The 23421-nt window shown below is 37.9% G+C and overlaps 1 pseudogene; it reads left to right on the plus strand.

Moving 5' to 3' along the window:
* Positions 1–8541: 8541 nt before the first annotated feature.
* LOC143440698 (ezrin-like) lies at positions 8542–10351 on the plus strand (annotated as a pseudogene).
* The last annotated feature ends 13070 nt before the right edge of the window (positions 10352–23421 follow it).

Raw genomic sequence — 23421 nt, forward strand, 5'->3', positions numbered from 1 at the left:
TCCCATGCCCCAAATTAACATCATTTTATATTAGACCAGTCATAGGGCTGGTATGTGGAAGCTGGGTGCCTCAGCATGGGCTCACTAAGGTACCATGCTGCCACATTATGCAACATCTCAAAAGACAAATGGAGTACTTTGGAGATCAGGACAATCTGAACCTATTGCTTATTTATGGAAACTATTGTTTTGGAGTGGTGGAGTGTGAGATACTGTAGGCCCCTATAGATCAGAGCAGAATGAGCTCACCATTGCGGATTGTATACAGACATACTTATAGGATGTCCATGTAATATTTGTAGCAGCTGTCAACAGTTACTAATAACTTATGTGAAGTAAAAACTTCTGGTTTGTTTGGAAAGTCAGTTATGTCAAATGATGTTTTGCTGGGGCACACAGGTAAAAGGATGTCTTGTTAAAACAGATATGTGACACAGTGTTTTCCTGAAGCAGACACAAGTGAAAGGATGTTTCGATATAGCAAACATGTGAAAAGACTCATAATAAAGGAGTGTAAATATGACCCCACAGACAGTGGAAGACAATCACTGAGCATTGGTTTGGTTTGTTCTGACCTGCTATTCTTCACTAACGACAGAAATCTATTGTTTTGCCTTACATGCAATTGTTGAGCTCAACTTGTGATAACACCACCATTGATAGAAATTTGTCCAAGAAGTAACTAACTGCTTAGGAGGTTCCTGTGGCAGTTTGCCTTCTCCCCTCAAGTCAGTGGTGAGCCAGTTTCTTCAGGATTGAACTACAGATGCTGGTTCATGCCTGTGTCTGCTTACCTAGAGGACTGGAATGAAGCTACTGAGTCATATTTGTTGTTTTACTATGGGACTGAACTGTTGAAAAAGAAGATCAAGTTTGCATCCAAAGAACTATTTCTAAATAGGTCCACTTCCCCCATATTCTAATAACTTTTCTCTTCCACTACCTCTGGTGGATGGTGGGCAACAGGAGAGGTTGAACACTCATTAAAAGTAGGTTGTAAAAAATTTATGTACATGAGTACTTCATGCTCTTCAAAAGATTTATAGTATGTTCTTTTGGACTTTGAAGATGTTTTATATCAAGTAGACAGACAACTTGATTTTTACAGACATGGGAACTGAAGTCATAAGGCCAGTTGTTTTTCTAAGGTCATAAAAAAGAACATAGTGACCAAAAGCTAAATCTAAGTGACTGAATATTTTATTCCATGGCCCATTCTGTTATAGTATATACATATTATTTTATCTGCACAACAACTTTTATATAATATAGAAATCTCTACGTATATGTTTGTTGTGCAAATGTTTTTTGTTTGTTTTTAACTTGACACAAGCTAGAGTCATCTGAGAAGAAGGAACTTCAATTAAGAAAATGCCTCTATCAGACTGGACTAAAGGCAATTCTCTGGGGGCATTTCCTGATTAATGATTGATATTGGTAGGTTCAGTTCATTGTCGGTATCACAATACCCAAACAGGTAGACCTGGATTGTGGAAGAGCAAAACAAAACCAGTTTAGCAAGCCATAAGAAGCAAACAGTAAGCCGCATACCTCTGAAAGTTTTTCTTCAGTTCCTTTCTTCAGGTTCCTGCTTTAAGTTCTTGCCACGCCTCCCTTAAACGATGGAATGAAATGAACTTTTTCCTCCCCAAGTTTATCACAGCAAAATGAAATAAACAGGAGGCATGACTCTAAAGAATTATATGACACTCTTGCTTAAGTCTCAAAAATTATTAGAGAAAAAGTTTGGTTTGATATTCTGGCTTTATTAAAATCTTTATCAGCCATCCTCAAGACCTTGCATTTCTGCTAAGGACCCTTTGCATTTTTTCAGTTTATCTGTGTGTTGTTTATTAAGGTCAGTGGGAGTGCACATCACTTGGTCTTCTAGAAGAATTATGAGGCTGTTGTGGTTTGTGTTGAGTTATTGTTATAGCTCCAGAAGATAAATGTTCCATTATGTTGCTATCTCCTCACAAAATTTGAGAATGAATGAACTAGGTTATTTTGCTTGGAAGTTCTGAGTATCTGAGTTAAAGATATGAATCCATTAACTCAAAACCAACCAACCAACCAACCAACCAACCAACCAACCAACCACAATAACAACAACATGAAAATGAAAATGAAAAGGACACTGAAGTAGAAATTTCTGGTTTCTTTGGAGACTCAGTTATGTCATGTGATTTTTTTTTTTCTGGAAACTGTCTTTTGCAAGGATGGTTTTGTTGAAGCAGACATGTGAGAGGATGTTTTGATGAGAACAGATATGTGGCGTTTTCCTGAAAGCTGCCTGGAAAAAGGGAATGTAATGGAACAAACACTTGAGAGAACACGTGATGTTTGGAGCCCAACAGACAGTGGATGATGACACTGTGGCATCGGTTCACTTTGCCACTCTTTTTGGTCTTCACTGGGGTTTGCTGATGCTGGTCTTAGCTGATGACACTGTGACACTGGTTTGCTTTGCCTTCTTTGCTGATCATCATTTGTCATGACTTATTAGAAAAAAACACATTAAAGAACTCCTGGTGGTGTTTTGGCTGCTTATTGTCACTTCTGTGGACTTGTCCCCATTGGCAGAGCCTTATAATTTCTTCTAGATCTAAGTGTCATTGATGATTTGTGAATGGTGTTTACAAGTAGGTTGGTCTACCACTGCTGATTTGTGTGAACTGAACTGCTAGTATCCTGACAACACATATTGGATTCACCCCAAAGAACTATTTCCAAACAGGTCCACATCTTCCTTTAACCTGTTAACCTTTCCTGTCCACTACCTCTGGTGGGTAGTAAGCTAGAAGCGAGGTTAAAAAATTTAAGAACCCATATAAAAGTAGGTTATAAAAAAATATAAGCCTACAGCACACACATTTGTTTCTGTACTCCTCTTGTCTTACCTTGTTTTGTGAATTGTTTCTATTTCCTGGCTATGTGAGGATCCCTGTCCTTGGCAATAAGCACTTAAAGACACAGATTCATCTGTTTATTCCATTTATTGTCCTCCAATCACTTATCCTATGCACATTTACTGATGACCTTTTAATGGCAGTTGTAGTATTAATTTTTAATAAAAACCTGGACCCTGGATGGCTTCTGATTTTACTGGCTTATGTTACCAAATAAAAGATACACACACAACCTCTATAATTAAATATACCCTAAGTTGCACAATAGCTGGACAACTGCCTACCCTCCATATTGCTAGAATCTACCTCCCACCAATAATTCTGAGTTACTACTTACTAATTTCTATGTTCGATCTTGACTGCTCTAGACACAATTGAGCAACCCTTTTGGCTGTGTTCTCTTGGTCCCTTTACATGGTGTTTCCCCTTTTCTTCTCTCCTTGCAGTCTGAAGCCCAGGAATCATAAAACCTTGCCTCTTTCTTTTCTCCCCAGCTATTGGCTGCTGGCATCTTTATTTACAGTCAGAATGAATTGAAGGCAGATTACCCAGAAGACTCATGCAGACCCTCTCTTGCAAACTAATTTGGGGGACTCAACTAGAATACAAGCAGCTACCAGCAGGCAATGTTCCACGCCCAGGACAAGGCACTGGGCTTAGAAGAATAGAAGGAAGAATAGAAAGTTTCTATGCTCATTTGATTATGCTTTGGAGACATTAAACAAATAAACCTAAAATGTATAGGTAGGGAACTGAAAAATCTGAGAATGCAGTAAGTAAGGGGATCAGGAACACAGAGAAAGGACAACTACAGCTATAATGTAAAACAAGTAGGTGATTAGGAGGAAATACCTGAAGAAGTGAACCACATTGAGATCAAAGGGAACAACAACAAGAAAAAAAATGAAAAAGAAAGAAATGGGGAAGACTATGTTAAGCGAAAGAAAGTAAAACACAGGAGCATTATTTTACAGACATAAAAAGAAAATACATAAAATCACCCCAAAGACACTTCAACCAGATTCTTTAAATGTACTAAGGACAAACACAATTGGACTTGTAGAAAAATATTTTACAAAGATCAAGGCCCTGAGTTCAATCCACTGAATAGTCAAAAGAAAGGAAAAAAATCGTTGTAGATGAGATTAGTTGCAGACTGAACTGACAAGCAAAGGTCAGCCATTTTACATCAGTGAGTGATAGTATCCCTAATTTAAGAGGTTAGAAAAAAAAAAGAATGAATTTTAAAATTCTGTTGCACATTGTGAGAATTAACTGGAGAGTAAAAGATTAAGGTGTCAAGTAATCTAGTTACACACAGAGAAAAATTCCTGCCATGAGTGATGAAGGCCTAGGACAAGATAGACAGTCAAGTTCTGGTCAAGCTTTGGTGATAAAGATGGGGAGAGGGGTCTTTGAAGACTTGATCTAAATGAGATGTAAAGTAAATAATGATTCTTGCAGTTTTAGGCCCAAATATTCGGATTGCTCTGTTTCTTTAAAAAAAAAACACACACACACATTTAGCAAAGCATCAGAATTTTTTGTTTTGATATCTTATACTTGAGATACACAAGCATAAGCAGTGAGCTTGACAAGACAGTTGAGTTAGAGTATCAAGAAGATAATTTTGGATCATGGTAGTTTAGAAATCTGGCTCAGGGGCCAGAGAGATGGCTATGGCTTAACAACTCCTAGTGATTGCCCAAAGCCTGACCTGAGTTATATCCCAGAACCCACATGATAGAAGGAGAAAATCAACTTTTGCAAGTTGTCCTTTAACCACCACACACATGGGCACCAAGGCATGTGTGTGAACTCATGAATAAACTCACACATGCACCCCCCAACACACAGTATGTACAAATATGAACAAAAATATAGGACATACAGCAGCAATTTTAAATGTTTTACACCTATTATATGTTTTGAACACCATTTACTTGAGAAGGTTTTATTCAACTTCAAATATATAGGTAAAGACTAGGTATGCGAATCAAATATCTATTGAAAACAAATTACAAAAGTATTTTAAAACAAGTTGGTATGCATATGATTTTACCATTTATTTACTTTGAAATCAATTTTGTATCAGAATGAGATTTATTTATTTTACATAAAGAAGAAACTCCTGGCTGAATATTTGATGCAATGGTTTTAGAATTTGATAGGTATTTTGATTTTAGAATCAACTATACTAACAGTGCAACCTAATACATAGATGTGGCAGAAAATGATAGAGATATGTTTTATGATTTAAAAATATGATGGGCATTCTATCCTAATCCTAAGGGGAAAAGTTTTACTATTTTTAATGAAACTGAAGTTAACAAGTTCAACCAGTAATTTTAAAAATCAAACATGCTAACACAAGACACACTTCAATGATAATTGATTTGCTATATACATAAAGAGAAATGAGGAGAAAAAGCCTCTGTTTTTTATTATTAAAACATTGTGTTTTTATAGGAGTAGAAAACTTCATATGCACAGAAAGAACCCCACTACGATGCATAACATAAAGCAGTCAGGATAAGAGGTTTTCTGAATCTTCTGCCAATCAATGTGGCATGGTGGGGGGAAACGTGCAGTACTCAGGGAGTTTGCTTTGTTGGGGACCAAGGCTAACACACACTGTGATGCCACCTGGAGAAGTGCTAATACACATACCTGGAATCATTTGATTTTGGGTTACTTTTAGTCTTTATGTACTCAGGAAACTTTCACTGTTGTCAAGTTTTTTCATGACCCTGTCAGTTCCATAGACAAAGATGCTACGTTCATATTTATGAACCACTGTTTCTGAAGCCAGAAGTTGAGGGCGTGACAACTGAAAGACTAGGAGGCCTCTGAGGCCAGATGAAGCTAGAATTTTAAGGAACAAATACTTCATTGGGTCTAACTTCTCATTTGCTTTTTAATCAACAAGACTTTAAAGGTCTGGTTGATAATAAACTGTGAGATTGTGTGGTTTAAATATGCTTTAAATTTTATAAAAATTACCCAGTAGGTCAGAGTTATAGGCAATTATTTATTTATATTTTGTATTCACCGTCTTTTCTTGTCTTACTTGACTTCCAAATAAAAGTTAGGTCTGGGAAGGTTTGCTCTAATGTAATGTTATCATTAGGAAGACAAAAGGATTAAATAAATAAGAAGATTGAATTTCCATTTTGTCACAGAAAACGTAAAGCAAACTTAGTGGAAAGAGCAGTCTGTAGATGAACATTGGTTTCCCACACATGCAAAAGTATAACCTGGTCATTCTACTTCCATCTCTTCCTCCTACAGGGAAAGCTCTTAATACCTACCTCAGAAGGCTACAATTAACATCAAGTAAAAACAAATATAAAAGAGATTGCATACTATAAACACATACTATTAGCCTTAAGTCAATAAATATCTTTCAAAGTAATTAATTACTTTAAAAATATATGATATATTAGCATAGCCTGGGTTATCTTGGTCATAAATTATTCAGTGACATATTTTTGTTTGTTTATTTTGTCATGGCTAGATTTACTCTTTAAAACTTCAAAACAATTGTTTTCTTCCTTAAAGAGTTAACTTTAACTCTGGAAGACCAGATGACTTGAAAGCCCCCTCTTGTCCTTTCTCATGATCATAAGACTTGTCTATCCCAGAACAATCACTGTTCCTTCTTTAAACATTGCCCCACTCAGTTGAAAAACACAAATTAAAAACTCTTCATAAAATAGCTGGTGACTTAGGTTAAGAAGAATTTTTTTTTTTGATGGGGGAAAGGAGGATATATTTTTTAAACATACATAAAATGAATGGGCCACCATATTAAGCACTCTGTATTTTCTCTAAATTAGCATTTTGTGAAGACCTAAGTAGATACAGAACCTGAATAATAGATTACCTGTTTATCAGAAAGACACTGCAACATATTAATACATATGATAGATCTATAATTGATTATGAAATTAGAGAAAGGTCATCTTCAAATGAAATCTGCACAGACAGTTCTAATTCAAAACCATTTGCTTCTAATTGTATTATTTTATCCTCAGGCTGAGACAGTCATTGTCACCAAGGCATACTCTTATTTAACTGGGGTTTCTTCTTCCCAGTAGGCTCTAGTAAGGACCAGAACTGTATCCCCTCTGAGCTCATTAACATGGAACCTTTGTTCACTACACATATGGTTTTGGTTCAACTGGAAACCATCTTAAGATTTTTCTCTTTCCATTATGCCTCTAAGGAAAAAAAAAAAAAAAGAGAGTGGAGCAAAAAATTATAAAGCAGACTTCAAGCACAGAAAAGAAAAATGTTCTTTTACCAACTTAGGTTTAAATAGAAATAATTTTTTTCTTTCAATTTGTTTATATAGTGGATTACATTACATTTGTCTGCTGAACTCTCCCCACATCTCTGGAATGAAGCCTACTTGGTCATGGTGGATGATCTTTTGATGGGATCTTAGGTTCAGTTCATGAGTATTTTATTGAGATTTTTGCATCAATGTTTGTGAGGGAAGTTGAACTGTAATTCTCTTTCTTTGTTGAATTTTCATGTAGTTTGGGTGTCAGGGTGATTATGGTCTCAATTGGGCAATGTTCTTTCTGATTTTATTTTGTGGAATAATTTGAGGAGTATTAGAATTCTTTCTTCTTTGAGAGTCTGGTAAAAGTCTGCTCTTGAGGTATTTGGCCCTGGGCTTTGTTTGTTTGTTTTGGTTTTGGCTTGTTTTTGTTTTTTGTTGGGAGATTTCTAATGACTGTTTCTATTTGCTTATAAGTTTTAGTTCTGTGTAAATTGTTTATTTAATCTTCATTTAACTTTGGTAACTGGTTTCTATCAAGAAAATTATTCATTTGCTTTAAATATTCCATATTTCTAAAGTATAACCTAATGATTCTTTGATTTCCTCACTGTCTTATTGTATCTCCATTTCTTTTTTTGTTTTGTAATTTTGATATTCTCGTTCTGTCTTTTAGTTAGTTTGCATATGGGTTTGTCTATCTTGGTGATTTCCTTAAATAACAAACTCTTTTTTCCCCACATCGATTCTTTGAATTGTATTCTTTGTTTCTATTTTATTGGTTTTAGTCTTCAGTTTGATTATTTCCTGTCATTTCTTTGGTGTGTTTGCTTCTGTTTGCTTTAGAGTTTTCAGCTGTGCTAATAAGTTGCTAGTGTGAGATCTTTCCAAATTTTTTTTGGGGGGGGCACTGTGGTAATCACCAGTATGTTTGACCCAGGAAGTGACACTATTTGGAGGGGTGGCCTTGCTAGAGTAGGTGTGGCCTTGTTGGAGGAAGTGTGTCACCGTGGGCATAAACCCTAAGACCCTCTTCCTAGCTGCCTGGAAGTCAGTCTTCTTCTAGCTGCCTTCAGAACAAGAGGTAGAACTCTCAGGTCCTCTAGCACCTTGCCTGCCTGGACGCTGCTATGATCCTACCTTGATAATAATGGACTGAACCTATACACCCGTAAGCAAGCCTCAATTAAACATTGTCCTTTATAAGAGTTGCCTTGTTCATGGTGACTGTTAACAGCAGTAAAACCCAAATTAAGATAGGCACTTAGGGTTGCCCCCGCCACCGCTGCATCCTCCGCACAGCCCACTTGCCAAGGACACACACAGAGCCACCAGCCAGCCAAGATGCCCAAGCCAATCAACGTCGGGTGACCACCATGGATGCGGAGCTGGAGTTCACCTTCCAGCCAAACACCACCGGGAAGCAGCTCTTTGAACAGATGGTAAAGACGATTGGCCTACGGGAAGTGTGGTACTTCGGCCTCCAATATGTAGACAATAAAGGATTTCCTACTTGGTTGAAACTTGATAAAAAAGGTCTCTGCACAGGAGGTTCAAAAGGAGAACCCTGTCCAGTTCAAATTCCGGGCCAAGTTCTACCCTGAGGACGTGGCTGAGGAGCTCATCCAGGACATCACACAGAAGCTCTTCTTTCTGCAAGTCAAGGAAGGCATCCTGAGCGATGAGATCTACTGCCCCCCAGAGACAGCCGTGCTCCTGGACTCCTATGCGGTTCATGTCAAGTCTGGAGATTATAACAAGGAAATGCACAAGACTGGGTACCTCAGCTTGGAGCGGCTGATCTCTCAGAGAGTCATGGACCATCACAAGCTCAGCAGGGACCAGTGGGAGGACCGGATCCAGGTGTGATACACAGAACACAGAGGGATGTTCAAGGTCAGTGCTATGCTAGAATACCTGAAGATTGCCCAGGACCTGGAAATGCATGGGATCAACTATTTCGAGATCAAAACCAAGAAAGGAACAGACCTTTGGCTAGGAGTGGATGCCCTTGGACTTAACATCTATGAGAAAGATGACAAGTTGACCCCAAAGATCGTCTTCCCTTGGAGTGAAATCAGGAATATGTCTTTCAACGACAAGAAGTTTGTCATCAAGCCCATTGACAAGAAGGCACCTGACTTTGTGTTCTACGTTCCACGCCTGAGAATTAACAAGGAGATCCTGCAGTTCTGCATGGGGGAACCATGAGCTGTACATGCGCTGCAGGAAGCCCGACAATACCATCCAGGTGCAACAGGCAAAGGCCCAGGCACGGGAGGAGAAGCACCAGAAGCAACTGGAGTGACAATAGTTGGAAACTGAGAAAAAGAGGAGAGCAACCACAGAGAGAGAGAGAGAGAGAGAGAGAGAGAGACAGAGAGAGAGAGAGAGAGAGAGAGAGAGAGAGAGAACAGATGCTCCGGGAGAAGGAAGAACTGATGCTTCGGCTGCAGGACTATGAGCAGAAAACCAAGAGGGCAGAGAAAACGCTCTCTAAGCGGATTGAGAAGGCCCTCCAGCTGGAGGAAGAGAGGAGGCGAGCCCTGGAGGAAGCTGAACATCTGGAGGCTGTCCTGCGGACCAAGGAAGAACTAGAGAGATAGAACAGGCACAGGATCAGATAAAGAGCCAGGAGCAGCTGGCTGCAGAGCTGGCAGAGTACACAGCCAAGATTTCCTTGCTGGAGGAGGCACGGAGGCACAAGGAAGACAAGGTGGAGGAGTGGGCAGCACCGGACTAAAGGAGCCCAGGAAGACCTGGTGAAGTCCAAGCAGGAGCTGCACCTGGTGATGAAGGCTCCCTCACCCCCACCACCCCCAGTGTACGAACCCGTGAATTATCATGTGCAGGGAGGACTACAGGACGAGGAAGCAGAGCCCATGGGCTACAGCGCCAAGCTCTCCAGTGAGGGCATCCTGATGACCGCAACGAGGAGAAGAGGATCACAGAGTCAGAGAAGAATGAGCACGTGCAGCGGCAGCTGCTGACTGTCAGCAATGAGTTGTCCCAGGCCTGGGATGAGAATAAGAGGACATACAATGACATCATCCACAACGAGAACATGCCGCAAGGCCGGGACAAGTATAAGATGCTGCGGCAGATCAGGCAGGGAAACACCAAGCAGCGCATCCATGAGTTCGAGGCCATGTAGAAGCCAGGTCGGGAGAGGCACCTCACAGCAGGCAGGTGTCACACTCACTCGGCTCTTTGGTACTCTTAAGTCTGGAAACCTCCTTGTCGTGTTCCAGTCCCTTAAAGAGCAGTTACCCGGCTGACGTTCTGCCCCATGGCCCAGTGGAATCCTCTCTGGTGACTTCCAATTGTATCACATAGTGCCAAACAGGCCAGATCTTTATGACAGTTACAGAATCTCTTCCTGTTTGGAGCAGGGATTCAGATGGCTGGCCCGCATGACACGAGATTCAGTGTCACTGGGTACCGCACTGTGGCTCACACACGGGTGCCATACTTTTCTCTACTTTTACAATGAGCCCAAATCGATTTTGTTCTTGATTTCTGTGAAGGATCCATCTCTGTGTGTTGAGGGGTGAAAATGATTTTGAAATTGGAGTCTTAAAGGACACCCCCACACAGTCTCCTTCCTCCAGACCCCTGGCAGTGTCTCAGGCGGTCCTTCAGAGTATACGGTACAGGACTCTTCTCTCCGTCACAACATTTTCATGCTTACCTGTTAGCATACGTTGCTGGACCTATAAACCTAATAATCTGCTATAGAGGATAGTATTTATATGTAAGCGATAATATGGGTTTGTAACATTAGTTTTAAAAAACGGAAAGCTTTGTTCTGTATATTTTGTTACCTTTTACAGAATAAAAGAATTCAACATTAAGAACCATGTAATAATAATAATAATAATAATAATAATAATAATAAAAAGATGGGCACTTAATGCTGTGAACTTTCCTCCTAGCACTGCTTCCATTGTGTCCTCCCATGAGTTTTAGTGTGTTGTGCATTCATTTCCATTGAATTGTAGGAAATTTTTGATTTCTTTGTTTCTGCCTTGACCAGCAGTCAGTCAGTAGAGAGTTGCTCAATTTCTCTGGATTTGTAGGTGTCCTGCGGCTTCTGTTGATGTTGAAAATCAGCTTTAATTTGAGATGGTCTGATAGAATACAAGAGGTTATTTCGATTTTATTCTATCTGTTGAGACTTGCTTTGTGACTGAGTATGCAATACATTTTGTAGCAAATCCCCGAAGTGCTGGGAAGAAGGTACATTTTTTTTGTGTTTGGGTGAAATATTCTATAGATAGATGTTTGGTCCATTTGAGTCATAATGTCTGTTAGTACCATTATTTCTGTTTAGTTTTTGTCTGTACCACCTGCCCATTGGTGAGAGTAGGGTGTTGAAGTCTCCCACTATTAATGTGTAAGCTTCTATTATCATATAAACTTTCATAGCATTCCTTTTATAAATGTGGATGCCCTTGCACTTGTGGCAGAGATGTTAATAATTGAAATGTCATCTTGGTGGATTTTTTTTCCCTTGATGAGTACAAAGTGTCTTTCACCATCTCTTTTGATTAATTTTGGTTTGAAATCTATTTTGTTAACTATTAGAATAGCTACACCAGCTTGTTTCTTGTTTTCATTTGTTTGGAAAATCTCTTTCCAAACTCTTACTCTGGGGAAACCACATGATCATTTTATTAGATGCTGGAAAAAAAAAACCTAACAAAAAACAAAAAACAAAAACAAAACAAAACAAAACAAACAAACAAACAAAAAAAAACTCTGACAAAACCCAACATCATGCCATGATAAAAGTCTTGAGGAGATCAGTGTTATAAGGGGCATACCTAAAAATAGTAAAGGCAATTTACAGCAAATCTATAGCCAATATAAAATTTAATGGTGAGAAACTCAAAGCAATTCCACTAAAATTTCACTTAAAAACAAGGCAAAGATTTCGACGCTCTCCAAATCTATTCAAGAGAATATTCAAAGTTCTACCTAGAGCAATAAGACAACTAAAGGAGATCGAGGGAATACAAATTGGAAAGGAAGAAGCCAAATTATCACTATTCACAAATAATATGTTAGTACATACAAGCGATCCTAAAGATTTTACCAGGGAACTCCTACAGCAGATAAACACCTCCAACAAAGCGGCTGGATACAAAATAGAAATAATAAGAAAGAAAGAAAGAAAGAAAGAAAGAAAGAAAGAAAGAAAGAAAGAAAGAGAGTTAATGAAATGATTCCTAATGATATACTCATAGATCAGAGTGTAACATAATTATCATCAGAGATGTTTCATACAGCAACTGATAGGAACTTATGCAGAGACCCACAGGCAAATATTAGGCAGAACTTGGGGAATTCTTAGAGGGAGAAAAGATTGTAGGATCAAGAGGGGTCAAAAATACCACAAGCACACATCCCACAGAATCAAGTAACCAGGGCTTATAGGAGCTCACAGAGACTAAAGTGACAATCAGAGAGCCTATGTGGGTCTGACCTAGGTCTTCTGTATATGTGTTGTGGTTATATAGCACGGTGTTCTTGTGGGGCTCCTAACAGTGGTGAGTTCAGGGACGTCTCTGACCCTTTTTCTCTTACTAGGTTGCCTTGTCTTAATGTGAGGACATATGCCTAACTTCCTATCTCATATTCAGTTGATATCTCTGAGAAGTCTATTATTTCTGAATAGAAATGAAAAAAAGGGTGGATCTAGGAAAAGGGGGAGGTTGGGATGGTTGGGAGGCGAGGAAGGAGGAGAAACGGATATTTGGATGTAATATATGAAAGAAGAATAAAAGAATTAATGAAAAATAGAAAGAGGAAAAAATAAAATTTTCATGAAAAAGGCAAATAATTGCTCTAATACTGGTTAAAAACAGCTAAATTTGAGGTCTATCCAATTTAATTTCAGTGCATTAAAAAGTTAGAATGGACTTCTACATTAAAAGTGGAGAAGATTTTAAGCAAACACAATAATTATTTAAACATATTTTACAAGTAATAATTAGTTCACATTAGTTAAAATATTACTAAGCATAAAGTCATAGAAAATACTTCATTAAGGAACAATAAAGTAATTCATAAAAGAATAAGATAGTTTTCCATGTTTTTAAACGAGGTCTGTGTCTTTCTTTAAATACTACAAAAGATGTGAATGTAAATTTTTACATTCATGTTCATGGTAGACAGATTATATATGTATATGCATGCATATATATTGTCTATGTATATGTACACATATAGATGTGTTATACATATATATACATGTATATACATATATATATACATGTATATATATGTACAACACATATATATATATATGTACATGTGTATATATATATGTGTATATATATATATATATATATATATATATATATATATATATACACACACACACACACATACATATACATGTATATAGTCTGTGGAATTTTTACCAGCTGAAAAACTGCTCTAAGCCTTGAGATTATGACAATGAATCAAAATGTAAGAACTGATTCATCAAAGAAACTCAATTTCTAGTTAGTTTAGCGAAACTTTTAAATGAACCGTAAATAAGATTAGTAAACAAATCAAGACATGCAGAAAAAGACACCTATTGTTCTTGACCATTGATCATTGGAGACTAGTTGCTGTGCTGTGTAAAATATTCTTAAGTCAGTAGCAAATGAGATATGTCTGATTGGTTAAACTGACCAAGCAAAGCTGTGCAGTTGTAAAAAAAAAATCTTAATTTGTTATGGAGAATAGATGTCTGTAGCTATGGCATTGAGTCCATAGAATATAACAATAAGGATGACATTGCAACCTAGAGATAGATATAAGACTATCATCTGAAGTATCTGCACTGAATCCCACATAAACTTAGAAAGCATGTATGTGTTTAATTCTTAAGAAGAGATTGCTAGGTCTATACAATTCATGAGAAAGATGCACACTATCTACCATAACTCTATATGTGAAGTAGGAATACAGTTTGGATATATGTTCAGTCTGCTCTGAGATTTTTTTCTTCCCTCTTAAATTTTTGTATTGAATTTTGGTTTCTCTCCTGATACTTAAAATAACTCCTTTCCCCTAAAGGGATAAGAATAGCTTTGGGGTAGTTAGGTACATGTGGCATCTTGTCTTGTGATCACTCCGTTTATATGACAATGTCTGTCTTTCCCAGTTTTACTCACTGATTTTTCTACCTAGGGTTATCATTCTGTTTATCCTTGACATCACCTGAAATAAAATCAGTCTGACAAGCAATATTCTCCTGTTCTGCTAAGTTTGGCATTTAAGGGTTTTAGTATCAGTTACAGAAGTTTTACTCTGCTAACTGTACCCCCAGATTACTGCCCTGTAATGGTATTTACATATCAAAAGTACTACTGACCTTCTCTGTCACCTCCCTACTTCCAGCCTTGGAATCCCATCTCTGAGCCCGATACAATGACCAATGTCTTTCTGTTTATGAGCAAAGAGATCTTGACATCTTGCCTATTCCTTTCATCTGTAATCCCAGCATGTCCTATTGCCAAGCTAAAAATATAATCATAACTACATCTATAATCAAACTACTTTTATAACTAAACTTCCAGCCAGGTGACTTATCTGACCTCTCTCTATTTGATGGTATCTCTTGTCAAGTATTCAGAGGCCCAGGCACAGAGCAGATCCCAGGTGGCAGCTCTGCCCGCAATCTCACAAAACCCAGAGTAAGCAGGCCTCCTAGGAGCTCTAACCATGGCAGTATCATAAGTAAGGAGACAGCAACACCCACCCCAAACAGGGAGTAACTGGGACCCACTAGGACCCAGGAATTCACTCCTGGGCCAGAGCACTGGATCCTTCCTGTCTGTGCCTGAGCACTGATCAGATCTTGCGCCCCAACTCTAACCCCAGTAGTAATACCCACCCCACACAATTCTGCTACAACCAAGATAATAGAAAGGACAGGCTCCAGTCAGAGACAGATCAGGTAGCACTAAAAAGATTCACATGGCAAAAGGCAAGCACAAGAACATAAGCATGAGCAACCCAGGGTACTTGGCATCATTAGAAACTAGTTCTCCCACACTAGAAAGTCCTGAGTTTCCCTTATCACTAGGAAAGCAAGATTCAAATTCAAAATCACTTCTAATGATGATGATAGAGGACTTTAAGAAGGACATAAATAACACTCTCAAAGAATTTGAGGAGAACACAGGTAAAGCCCTTAAAGAGGAAACACAAAAACCACTTAGAGAATTATAAGAGAACACAACCAAACAGGTGAAGGAATTGAACAGAACCATCCAGGACATAAAAATGGAAGTAGAAACAATAAAGAAATCACAAAGGGAGACTACCCTGGAGATAGAAAACCTAGGAAAGAAATCAGGAGTCATAGACACAAGCATCACCAACAGAATACAAGAGATAGAAGAGAGAATCTCAGGTGCAGAAGATACCATAGAAAATACTGACACAACTGTCAAAGAAATTGCAAAATACAAAAAGTTCTTAACACAAAACATCCAGGAGATCCAGGACACAATGAGAAGACCAAACCTAAGGATAACAGGTATAAATGAGAGTGAAGATACCCAACTTAAAGGGCCAATAAATACCTTCAATAAAATTATAGAAGAAAACTTCCCTAACCTAAAGAATGAGATGCCCATAAACATACAAGAAGCCTATAGAATGCCAAATAGACTAGACCAGAAAAGAAATACTTTCAGTCACATAATAATCAAAACACCAAGTGCACAAAACAAAGAAAGAATATTAAATGCAGCAAGGGGGAAAGGCCAAGTAATATATACAGACCTTTAAGAATTACACCAGACTTCTTACCAGATACTATAAAAGCAAGAAGATGCTGAACAGATATTATACAGACTCTAAGAGAACACAAACACCAGCCCAGACTACTATACCCAGCAAAACTCTCAATTACCATAGATGGAGAAACCAAAATATTCCATGACAAAACCAAATTTACACAATATCTCTCCACAAACCCAGGACTACAAAGGATAATATCGGGAAAACTCCAATACAAGGAGGGAAATTATACCCTAGAAAGAGCAAGAAAGTAATCCTCCTCCAACAAATCCAAAAGAAGATAGCCACACAAAGATAATTCCACCTCTAATAACAAAAATAACAGGAAGCAACAATCACTGTTCCTTAATATCTCTTAACATCAATGGACTCAATTCCCCAATTAAATGACATAGGCTAATAGACTGGATACATAAACAGGATGCAGCATTTTGCTGCATACACTACCTCAGTGACAAAGATAGGACTCTACCTTAGAGTAAAAGGCTGGAAATTTTTCAATTTTTCAAGCAAATGGTCCTAAGAAACAAGCTGGAGTAGCCATTCTAAAATCTCCAGCCAGAGAACACAAAGGGAGAAACTCATGGCTCCACCTGTATAGGTAGTTGAGGGTGGCCTTGCCAGGCATCAGTGGAAGTGGACAGCCTTGGTGCCTGAAAGTTTGGATTTCCTAGTGTTGGGGAATTCAAGAGCAGGGAGGTGGGAATGGGAGGATGGTGGGAGCACACCCTCATAGTAATAGGAATGGGGGGATGGGATAAGGGGTTTTTGCGGGGGAATGGAAGAGGAGATAACATTGAAAGATAAATAAATAAAATTTCCAATTAAAAAAAAACAGATAATGGGTCTGGCTATTGTAGTTAAGCAGTCGAGACTTTTTGTCAACAATTTATTAAGGGGATTTCATATAATCCTCAAGGACAAGGTATTGTGGAAGAGGCCCATGGAACTTTAAAAAGATTGGTGAGACATACTGTTGCTGAGACAAAGAATGATGCCGACCTGTGAGCTTGCTGAGTGCCCTGACAAGGTTGACTAGGGAGCTGTATTGGACATATGTTTCTGATCCACCTTTGCTTGACTATATCCCAGATGGCCAAGATGCCTTGCCTCAAGTTTTTAGACCTTGTGGGATAGAAAATGGAAAAGAGAAACTATGTCTCTTGTACTCTTCTTAAAGGTGCCGAGCTATTAGTACCCAATCATGTACTGGTCTAGAAATCAATCCAATATGGGAAATAACAATCTACTTTTGGAAGACTGGATCTGGACTTTGTCAGAGACATATTTGGAAGCTAGCTGTAGCTCACTATGATGTTATAATAGCAAGAGATAATGTTGGGACTGGATCTGGATTTCAAACAAGGGTTAGTGCATGTTTTAAGGCTTTAATTTTTTAGTTAAAACAAAAAAGATTTAGCCTGATATCTTTTAATTGTCAGGCTAAAATTGGTTTTGTCTCTTCTATAGCATTTATTGTAAGTTGCATTGACTGTATAATTTCCAATTACATTAGTGTGTTGAAACCTGGCATGTCTGCTATGGGGTCTATCAACCAGCTTTTGTCTCACTGTCCTGAATATTAGAAAACCTTCATTCTCTGCTAAAAAGCTTGAAAGTGCTGGAAGAAGTGAATTAGGCTTCAAGCAGAAGCAAGAGGGTAGCAGGCTTGATTATTGCTGGTATAACAGCTTTAATTCCTTTAATTGCTAGCACCACTGCTTCTGCAATAGCATTGACACAAGGAGTTAAGACAACTATTTTTGTTAACCATCTAGTAAAAAAAAAAAGTTACTAATGTATTGAGTATACAAAAGGATTTAACCCATTCAAATTATCTGAAGGAGGTTCAGGGTTCAAGAGTTAGGAGCCATCCCAAGTGTCAAGACAAATATTATTGAAGTAGTGTTATTTTTGAAATTCACAATAATTGTCATTATAATTAGAAAAGTTTAAAGACACCTGTAGGATATTTGGCATAATCCTAATACCTCTCTGGGTGTGTTAACATTGCATAATGAGATTATGAATTTAAAGAATGCTGCTCTGTTGACCTTTGATCCTGCAGATAATCCCAATAAAATTATCCATGGCCTGAGCACAGTATTTCCATTTTGGACTAACCTCAAGAATGGCATATATAGCTTGATCAGGCTAGCCCTTCTTTTCCTGGGAATACTTTTATTCCTGCCCATCATGTTAAAGCTTATTTTTAACAACATCAACATGTTGGCAGCCCAAGTACATGGCTTAAACCCGAAAATGGACCCTCAGACAAAGTTATTAAATTAATAGGCTGGCAAGCCAAGGATGGGTAAGATTCTGCACAGACCCTTACCAACCTAAGACAGAAGTGCATTGCCTTTGATAATGCATATTCCATGATGGGTTAGGAAGGGATTCTTGTCAGAATGACCTAAGACAGGCTCAGTCTTGTTAATAAAAATAAAATAAAAATAAAAAGGGGGAAGAGGTGGAGAGCCTTTGGGGCTGCTTGGCAAGAAGCTGACATTGGCCAAGGACAAGGAAGTAGGCTTCAAACAGGTATCTGACATTAGACTAGAACAAAAAAGTAATTTCAGGTAGGAGTCTAAATCATAGGCTACAACAAAGAAGTAATCTCAGGCAGGAATCTAAGTATTAGGCCAGAACAAAAAAATAATTTTAGACAGGATTCTAAATTTTAGAATAGAACGAGGAAGTAGGCTTCAGACATAAAAATGAACTTGGGCTAGGATAGGGAAGTAGGCTCAGATACTTTGGTCATCCTGATAAACCTTTAGAAATAGTGATCATGGTTCACGTAACTGGCTTTAATGCCTTGGTTTTTTTTTTTGTTTTTGTTTTTGTTTTTGTTTTTGATTATTTGCACTTATTGTATTGCTTGTTCCTCAACTATTTGCATCTATTGTATTGCTAGACCCTCAACCTAGAACTGACCTTATTACAGGCATGTAATCAAAATGGTATAAAAGCATAAAGGAAGAAGGGTTATAGGATAGGGGATTCTAGGAAGGGAAAATGGGAAAGGGGGATGGCATCTGTACTGTAAATAAATAAAATATACAATAAAAAAAGTATTCAATCCCTCTCCTTGTGTGCATTTCCTCACTGTGACTCATATGCAAGTACCCAGGCAAACCAGTCTACAGAGTTTCAAAATTGTAGAAAGTTGTTAATTATTGAACAATGAAAGTAACAAAATAAGTATTTCTGGACTGTGTCCATAAATTGATGTTAAATGTCAGGTTCACCTATATTGAAAGAATGAGAACTTGGACTCTTTGCTTGAAAACAAACAAATGAACATCTGTATTTCAGAGCTCCACAGCAGCAGGCTATGTGTGGAGGTGACATAGTCCTCCTTGTGCCCCTTGTGCTCTGTCATCACTGTGCCCCCAGCCAGAGTTCAAATCGTGCTTAATCACAGGAACACGCCCGGAATGCAAACAGGAAGAAAAGAAAAACAGTTCAATTGACTGTTGGTCCATTCCAAAAAAATTTAAAAAATGACGGAAATTCTTACTTTTTAGGGATCTAATATATTAATATTTTCAGCTAAGATAGTACAATTAGAAAAAAATTGAAGAACAATTCTTTAAAATTTTTAATCTTAATTGTATTGTTTCTGTGGTTTTTAAAGCTAATTACTAAATGCTGATTTAAACAAAATTAACGTTGATAACATGTTCTCTGTGTGTTATAGTCCTCCAACCTGAAAGATAATAGGTTTCCTCAAGACCTTTGGACTGAAAACCTTTCCATGCAATTTCCTGGAATCTGAGTAACAATTTCTCTTTTCAAATAATGTGAATCATAATTATTCTGGGAAGCACTGGTCCACTGTACAAAAATATTGAAACAGTATTATACCTTGTACTTGACAGCGTTCTATCTCAATATAGAAACAGCACAAAGCTGTAACTAAGGGCTGCTGTAATAAAATCTGTAGTCAGTGAAGTGTAAACTGCAGCTTACTTCTCACAGTTCAGAGGCCAAGAAGGCCAGATCTAAGTGCTGTCAAACAGCCTTGTGAGGACACATTTCCTTGTTGCTAAATAGCCATATTCCTGCTGTGTTTTCTAACGGTGGAAACAGGGGGGAATATGAAGTAGTCAAAGGACTTTTCATGAGCACATTAATCCTATCTGACAGGCCTCAGCCACTCACTCAAGTCCTCAGCTCTTAATATTTTTTTCTTTTATTGGATATTTCATTTACATTTCAGATGCCATCCCCTTTCCCCATTTCTCCTCCCTAGAAAACCCCTATCTCATGCCCCCTTTCTCCCTCAGCTCTTAATATTGCCACGTATAATTTATAGAGGGCACAGATACTAGTCTGTAGCACTTTCTTTTTAGTTTTTTTCCTTTCAAAACTAAAATATGTCTCAAAGATGAGTGAATTTTTTTGGATTGTTAATCGGTTGAAATATCATCATTTCTACTGCTCCAGACAAAAATTAAGCAGATACTCTGAGAAATATTATGGCAGTGGGAGAAGATGCTTAGTAAAATACACAGACTTAATGAAGGAACAGTAGACTAGTGTCCAAGCATGATCAGAAACCACACACATGGATTCATTCTTCTTTAAGATAATGGGGTTTGATCAATATCATATCTGGTCAGCCAGGAACTACACCTTTCAGAGTTAAGATAAACAACTCTTACAAATTATATAAGGCAGCAGAACATTGAAGCCCATGTTTCAGTAAAGGTGCCAGTGGCATGGTTGGGATGGCAGTCCTTGTGGTTTTCAAAGTTTAAGTCCAACCACTCAAAAATGGAAAGTTTTCATATACCTTTCAGAGGATCCCTTGATATATATTTGATCTCACCAGATACTCACACCAAAGGAGATATAGAGAACGATGAAGTTCAGTAAGTTTCATCTTTAAAATTCAGCCATTAACCCTGCAAAACAACTGAAAAATCCTGCTTAGGGGACAAGGAAATGTCTTAGCAATTAAAGTTGCTTGCCCTGCAAGCCTGATGACAAGAGTTTGGTCCCATAAACCCAAATAAAAAGCCACATGTGGTGGCAAATATCTGTAATCTCTTAGGGTGAGAAGGGAGGTGGAGACAGGCTAATCAGCCAGTGAGAAGCTCCTGGGCCAGCTACCCTGTAGCCCACAGCACAGCAATTTTGCAGTGAGATACCCTATTTCAAAAAAAAAAAAAAAAAATCAGTTGTCCTATGACCTCTATACATAAACTGTGTAATATAAGTTTCTATACACACACACCCAGACACACACACACACAAACACAAACACACACACACTTCACATTAAAAACACAACAAACAAAAACACATGAACATGACTTTCTCTTCAGGACCTTCCTAGGGTCCCAGGACCCTTCTTGAGAAACAATTTCAGAGACCAAAAAGAGTGAGCCCTGCAGACTCGGCCACATGCCATGCAAGATTAGAAAGAGGGAGAAACAATCTTTCTACTCCTTGAGCTCCTGGCACAAGAAATATGTTGTTCAATTCTCTCACAGAAAAAGTCCAAAAAATTACATAGATAATTTCTACTATACCTTAATCCTGCCAAATTCAAACCAAGCAAGCTAGGTTACATTTCAGGGATCATCATAGGGTCATTTTATGGCTTAGAAATTACCATGTTTTATGATTTGATAGCCTTCACTATAAAACAATCTCTCTTCTATATAATGTAAATTACCTCTTTACAAATTTTTTTCCAATCACCCTTAGAGGAGACAGTGAACATCTGGTCAACTGATGTCTCAATGGTATTTATGACAATGATGTTTCCATTTAAAAATTTAAAACGCCAGTCAGGAGTTTTAAAGAGACTTCCACATTGATTTAGGTCCCATTTTGTTTATTTGTTTGTTTATATATATATATATTTTTTTCTTTTTAAAAATATTTGCCTAATGCAACAGAATGGATATGACTTATACAAGTGTTTGTCCTATATTTCATTTCTATTGATTTAAGCCTTTATATATTAGAAAAAAATGAAAGATACATGCAGTCTTTTGTGTTGACATTTAATTATTGATATTAATAATTTAGAAGGCCTGTGGTGTCCAAGCACTGGACGGGTGAGCCCATCAATTTCTTATTGGGTACAAAGAGTTTCTAAACCAACTGTTATTTTTGAAATGCAGTCAGCAGGTCATTTGCTTTTCACCTCAATCTTTTCTCCTCTTACTTCTCCAATGTTTTTATTTCATAATTTTCATTTTCTCTTACAACTTTGATACTTCATTTACTAGGGCCCAACTCTTGGCTTCAGCAAAGGAGGATGGTCTCAGGAGGCTGAGAGCTTGAAGAGATTATGAGAAACTAGGGATGATAAAGCTTCTTTTATTTCCCAGTACACAAACGGCTCAGAGGTAGATACACAGGCCTACAGACAGATGCACATAGGCAGGCTGGCAGATGCAAAAGACTAAGACTTTCTGACCTCAAGGTCATATTTATATACAAAACCCAAACAAAATGTGGCATTCTGCAAGAAATGGTTATGTAAGGGATGACATCACAGTTTACTTTTGGGTTCCCTAGACAGCTGGTGTCAGCCATCTTGCACTGATTCATAGTCCACCAGATGTCTGTGTTAGGCATCTTGTCTCATATTGGGTATCCATATCAGTGCCATGTTGTGTAAACATAAATTGGCCCTCAGGCTCTCCATCTCCACTTAACTTATGACTTAAAACTCCATTCATTCTTTCCTTCTTTATGTTTTTTTGGGCAGGAGCGAAGGGCACTTGCCGTTATATTAAAAATGCTCTTCAAAGCTAATATTGATAAATATCATAAATACATTGGCAATGTTCACTCTAGTGGTTAGTGAAACAACAGGAAGCAAGATTGATAATTTTCTTGTTTTTTTTTTTTGTTTTTTTTTTTTTTTTTTTTTTTTTTTTGAGACAGGGTTTCTCTGTGTAGCTCTGGCTGTCCTGGAACTCACTTGTGTCTAAAAACAGACACTGAAGATCCATCTCTCCCCAGGAGCACCTACAGGGGTTTCTGATCCTTTACACAAAGTGGGCGTGGCCTATAGAACTTCTCATTTGTTGTTTCGAGTTCCGGTTTCAGTACTAATGTCCTTCACAGGGAGATGAGACAGACTAACCACTGACCATCTTTATTGATATAGCATGGCCATACTACAAGAAGTAATTAGAACCTGATTTGCTTTTTATGGTACAATATAAATCTCACATTGTTGAGAAAAGCACCTATTTGAAGTCATCAGGGAGACTATTGGGGCTGTTAAGCTTGGTTCCCTGATTTCAGTGGCACTTACACAGTGATAACGGTTTGTTATGGACTAGAAACAGCCACCTGGAAGAGCTGACTGTTATTTGAAAGCTCCCCTGGAGAAACATTGTCGTACGCAAAAATTATAAATTGATGTACACTGTTTAA

Source organism: Arvicanthis niloticus, chromosome 30 (assembly GCF_011762505.2).
Source record: "Arvicanthis niloticus isolate mArvNil1 chromosome 30, mArvNil1.pat.X, whole genome shotgun sequence".
NCBI lineage: Eukaryota > Metazoa > Chordata > Mammalia > Rodentia > Muridae > Arvicanthis > Arvicanthis niloticus.